The following is a 5,616-nucleotide window of genomic DNA, read 5'->3' as shown; positions in this document are numbered from 1 at the left end:
GTTCAGGTTGTATTTTATTAAAAAAAAAAAAAAGTCACCATTCATGCATTTGCTTCTTGTGACACATGAATGCACCGTATGTCCAGAAGTATTTTGGTTTTGCCTTTTATACATTCATACATCACCACAGATTTTAATCACAACAACTTGGATGGGATTCAAGACAGAACTCTCACTAAAATGTTAATATTAGGAATTAGAATGAGTGCTTTTGGCATAATAGTAAATATAAATATGCAAAGTATTAAGCAAGTATGTCCTATGGCAGTGTTTTTCAACCACTGTGCCGCGGCACACTAGTGTGCCGTGGGAGATTATGTAGTTTAACTTATTTGGGTTAAAAATATTTTTTGAAAACCAGTAATTATAGTCTGCAAATGATGTGTTGTTGTTGAGTGTGGGTGCTGTCTAGATCTCTGCAGAGTAACCGTGTAATACTCTTCCATATCAGTAGGTGGCAGCAGGTGGCTAATTGCTTTGTAGATGTCGGGAGCACGTCGTGTGAGACGACGATGGTTTGTCGTGATCACAGTGTGCAGGTAAAAAGGTGTCTAATGCTTAAACCAAAAATAAAGAAAAGGTGAGTGCCCCTAAGGAAATGCATTGAAGCTTAGGGAAGGCTATGCAGAACGAAACTAAAACTGGCTGCAATGTAAACAAAAACAGAATGCTGGACGACAGCAAAAACTTACAGCGTGTGGAGCAGCAGACGGCGTCCACAAAGTACATCCGTACATGACAATTAACAACAAAATAGGAGCGCAAGACAAGAACACAGGAAAACACCCCAAAAAAAGTCCAAATAAGTCAGGGTGTGATGTGACAGTACACCTACTTTGAGACAAGACCTATAGTGATGCATGCTTGGTTATGGTTTGAATTTATATCCAACAAGTGCGAGAACGACTTTTTTACTGTCAATATCGGCTGTTAAGTTTAATTTTTTATGTTTTCTGCTAGTGGTGTTCCTCTTGGTTTTGTTCAATACAAAATAAACGGGCCTTGGCTCCAAAAAGGTTGAAAAACACTGTCCTAAGGGACCATTTACTGCCCTCAGCTCATTTTTATTATCCATTTGCATATTTAACATATATTGTATTTTTCGGACTATAAGTCGCAGTTTTTTTCATAGTTTGGCCGGGGGTGCGACTTATACTCAGGAGCGACTTATGTGTGAAATGATGAACACATTATAATATTATTGATCTCATTCACGTAAGAGACTAGTCCAGGGGTCGGCAACCCGCGGCTCTAGAGCCGCATGCGGCTCTTTAGCGCCGCCCTAGTGGCTCTCTGGAACTTTTTCAAAAATGTATGAAAAATGGAAAAAGATGAGGGGAAAAAAATCTATTTTTTGTTTTAATATGGTTTCTGTAGGAGGACAAACATGACACAAACCTCCCTAATTGTTATAAAGCACACTGTTTATATTAAACATGCTTCACTGATTCGAGTATTTGGCGAGTGCCGTTTTGTCCTACTAATTTTGGCGGTCCTTGAACTCACCGTAGTTTGTTTACATGTACAACTTTCTAGGACGTGTTTTATGCCACTTCTTTTTCTGTCTCATTTTGTCCACCAAACTTTTAAGGTTGTGCATGAATGCACAAAGGTGAGTTTTGTTGATGTTATTGACTTGTGTGGAGTGCTAATCGGACATATTTGGTCACTGCAAGCTAATCGATGCTAACATGCTATATAGGCTAGCTATATGTACATATTGCATCATTATGCCTCATTTGTAGCTATATTTGAGCTCATTTAGTTTCTTTTAAGTCCTCTTAATTCAATTTATATCTCATGACACACTATCTGTATGTAATATGGCTTTTAATTTTTTGCGGCTCCAGACAGATTTGTTTTTGTATTTTTGGTCCAATATGGCTCTTTCAACATTTTGGGTTGCCGACCCCTGGCTTAAACCAAAAATAAACAAAAGGTGAGTGCCACTAAGAAAATGCATTGAAGCTTAGGGAAGGCTATGCAGAACGAAACTAAAACTGGCTGCAATGTAAACAAAAACAGAATGCTGGACGACAGCAAAAACTTACTGCGTGTGCAGCAGCAGACGGCGTCCACAAAGTACATCCCGTACATGACAATCAACAACAAAATAGGAGCGCAAGACAAGAACACAGGAAAACACCAAAAAAAAAAGTCCAAATAAGTCAGGGTGTGATGTGACAGTACACCTACTTTGAGACAAGACCTATAGTGATGCATGCTTGGTTATGGTTTGAATTTATATCCAACAATTGCGAAAACGACTTTTTTTACTGTCAATATCGGCTGCTGAGTTTCATTTTTTTATGTTTTCTGCTAGTGGTGTTCCTCTTGGTTTTTTCAATAAAAAATAAATGGGCCTTGGCTCAAAAAAGGTTGAAAAACACTGTCCTAAGGGACCATTTACTGCCCTCAGCTCATTTTTATTGGCCATTTGCATATTTAACATATCTTGTATTTTTCGGACTATAAGTGGCAGTTTTTTTCATAGTTTGGCCGGGGGTGCGACTTATACTCAGGAGCGACTTATGTGTGAAATGATGAACACATTATAATATTATTGATCTCATTCACGTAAGAGACTAGTCCAGGGGTCGGCAACCCGCGGCTCTAGATCCGCATGCGGCTCTTTAGCGCCGCCCTAGTGGCTCTCTGGAGCTTTTTCAAAAATGTATGAAAAATGGAAAAAGATGAGGGGGGAAAAAAAATAATTTTTGTTTTAATATGGTTTCTGTAGGAGGACAAACATGACACAAACCTCCCTAATTGTTATAAAGCACACTGTTTATATTAAACATGCTTCACTGATTCGAGTATTTGGCGAGCGCCGCTTTGTCCTACTAATTTTGGCGGTCCTTGAACTCACCGTAGTTTGTTTACATGTATAACTTTCTAGGACGTGTTTTATGCCACTTCTTCTTCTGTCTCATTTTGTCCACCAAACTTTTAACGTTGTGCATGAATGCACAAAGGTGAGTTTTGTTGATGTTATTGACTTGTGTGGAGCGCTAATCGGACATATTTGGTCACTGCAAGCTAATCGATGCTAACATGCTATTTAGGCTAGCTATATGTACATATTGCATCATTATGCCTCATTTGTAGCTATATTTGAGCTCATTTAGTTTCCTTTAAGTCATCTCAATTCAATGTATACTCTAATGACACACTATCTGTATGTAATATGGCTTTTAATTTGTTGCGGCTCCAGACAGATTTGTTTTTCTATTTTTGGTCCAATATGGCTCTTTCAACATTTTGGGTTGCCGACCCCTGGCTTAAACCAAAAATAAAGAAAAGGTGAGTGCCACTAAGAAAATGCATTGAAGCTTAGGGAAGGCTATGCAGAACGAAACTAAAACTGGCTGCAATGTAAACAAAAACAGAATGCTGGACGACAGCAAAAACTTACAGCGTGTGGAGCAGCAGACGGCGTCCACAAAGTACATCCGTACATGACAATTAACAACAAAATAGGAGCGCAAGACAAGAACACAGGAAAACACCCAAAAAAAAGTCCAAATAAGTCAGGGTGTGATGTGACAGCTGGTGACAGTACACCTACTTTGAGACAAGACCTATAGTGATGCATGCTTGGTTATGGTTTGAATTTATATCCAACAATTGCGAGAACGACTTTTTTACTGTCAATATCGGCTGTTGAGTTTCATTTTTTTATGTTTTCTGCTAGTGGTGTTCCTCTTGGTTTTGTTCAATACAAAAAAAATGGGCCTTGGCTCAAAAAAGGTTGAAAAACACTGTCCTAAGGGACCATTTACTGCCCTCAGCTCATTTTTATTGGCCATTTGCATATTTAACATATATTGTATTTTTCGGACTATAATTCTGTTTTTTTCATAGTTTGGCCGGGGGTGTGACTTATACTCAGGAGCGACTTATGTGTGAAATGATGAACACATTAGCGTAAAATATCAAATAATATTATTTATCTCATTCACGTAGGAGACTAGACCAGGGGTCGGCAACCCGCGGCTCTAGAGCCGCATGCGGCTCTTTAGCGCCGCCCTAGTGGCTCTCTGGAGCTTTATAAAAAATGTATGAAAAATGGAAAAAGATGAGAGAATCAAAATTGTTTTTTTGTTTTAATATGATTTCTGTAGGAGGACAAACATGACACTAATTGTTATAAAGCACACTGTTTATATTAAACATGCTTCACTGATTCGAGTATTTGGCGAGCGCCGTTTTGTCCTACTAATTTTGGCGGTCCTTGAACTCACCTTAGTTTGTTTACATGTATAACTTTCTAGGACGTGTTTTATGCCACTTCTTTTTCTGTCTCATTTTGTCCACCAAACTTTTAAGGTTGTGCATGAATGCACAAAGGTGACTTTTGTTGATGTTATTGACTTGTGTGGAGCGCTAATCGGACATATTTGGTCACTGCAAGCTAATCGATGCTAACATGCTATTTAGGCTAGCTATATGTACATATTGCATCATTATGCCTCATTTGTAGCTATATTTGAGCTCATTTAGTTTCCTTTAAGTCCTCTTAATTCAATTTATATCTCATGACACACTATCTGTATGTAATATGGCTTTTAATTTTTTGCGGCTCCAGACAGATTTGTTTTTGTATTTTTGGTCCAATCTGGCTCTTTCAACATTTTGGGTTGCCGACCCCTGGCTTAAACCAAAAATAAAGAAAAGGTGAGTGCCACTAAGAAAATGCATTGAAGCTTAGGGAAGGCTATGCAGAACGAAACTAAAACTGGCTGCAATGTAAACAAAAACAGAATGCTGGACGACAGCAAAAACTTACAGCGTGTGGAGCAGCAGACGGCGTCCACAAAGTACATCCCGTACATGACAATCAACAACAAAATAGGAGCGCAAGACAAGAACACAGGAAAACACCCCAAAAAAAAGTCCAAATAAGTCAGGGTGTGATGTGACAGGTGGTGACAGTACACCTACTTTGAGACAAGACCTATAGTGATGCATGCTTGGTTATGGTTTGAATTTATATCCAACAATTGCGAGAACGACTTTTTTACTGTCAATATCGGCTGTTGAGTTTCATTTTTTTATGTTTTCTGCTAGTGGTGTTCCTCTTGGTTTTGTTCAATACAAAATAAATGGGCCTTGGCTCCAAAAAGGTTGAAAAACACTGTCCTAAGGGACCATTTACTGCCCTCAGCTCATTTTTATTGGCCATTTGCATATTTAACATTAACCGTATTTTTCTGACTATAAGTGGCATTTTTTTCATAGTTTGGCCGGGGGTGCGACTTATACTCAGGAGCGACTTATGTGTGAAATGATGAACACATTATAATATTATTGATCTCATTCACGTAAGAGACTAGACGTATAAGATTTCATGGGATTTAGTGATTAGGAGTGACAGATTGTTTGGTAAACGTATAGCATGTTCTATATGTTATAGTTATTTGAATGACTCTTACCATAATATGTTACGTTAACATACCAGTTGGTTATTTATGCCTCATATAACGTACACTTATTCAGCCTGTTGTTCACTATTCTTCATTTATTAGGGCCCGCATGGCCCATTGCAAAAGGACTATGCAATGGGACATAAGGACCTATTGAATTTGTAAGGTTTTATTTTTTATTCTTTATTCT

This window comes from Nerophis lumbriciformis, linkage group LG22 (genome assembly GCF_033978685.3).
Source record: "Nerophis lumbriciformis linkage group LG22, RoL_Nlum_v2.1, whole genome shotgun sequence".
Lineage (NCBI taxonomy): Eukaryota > Metazoa > Chordata > Actinopteri > Syngnathiformes > Syngnathidae > Nerophis > Nerophis lumbriciformis.
This window is presented reverse-complemented; position numbering follows the sequence as displayed.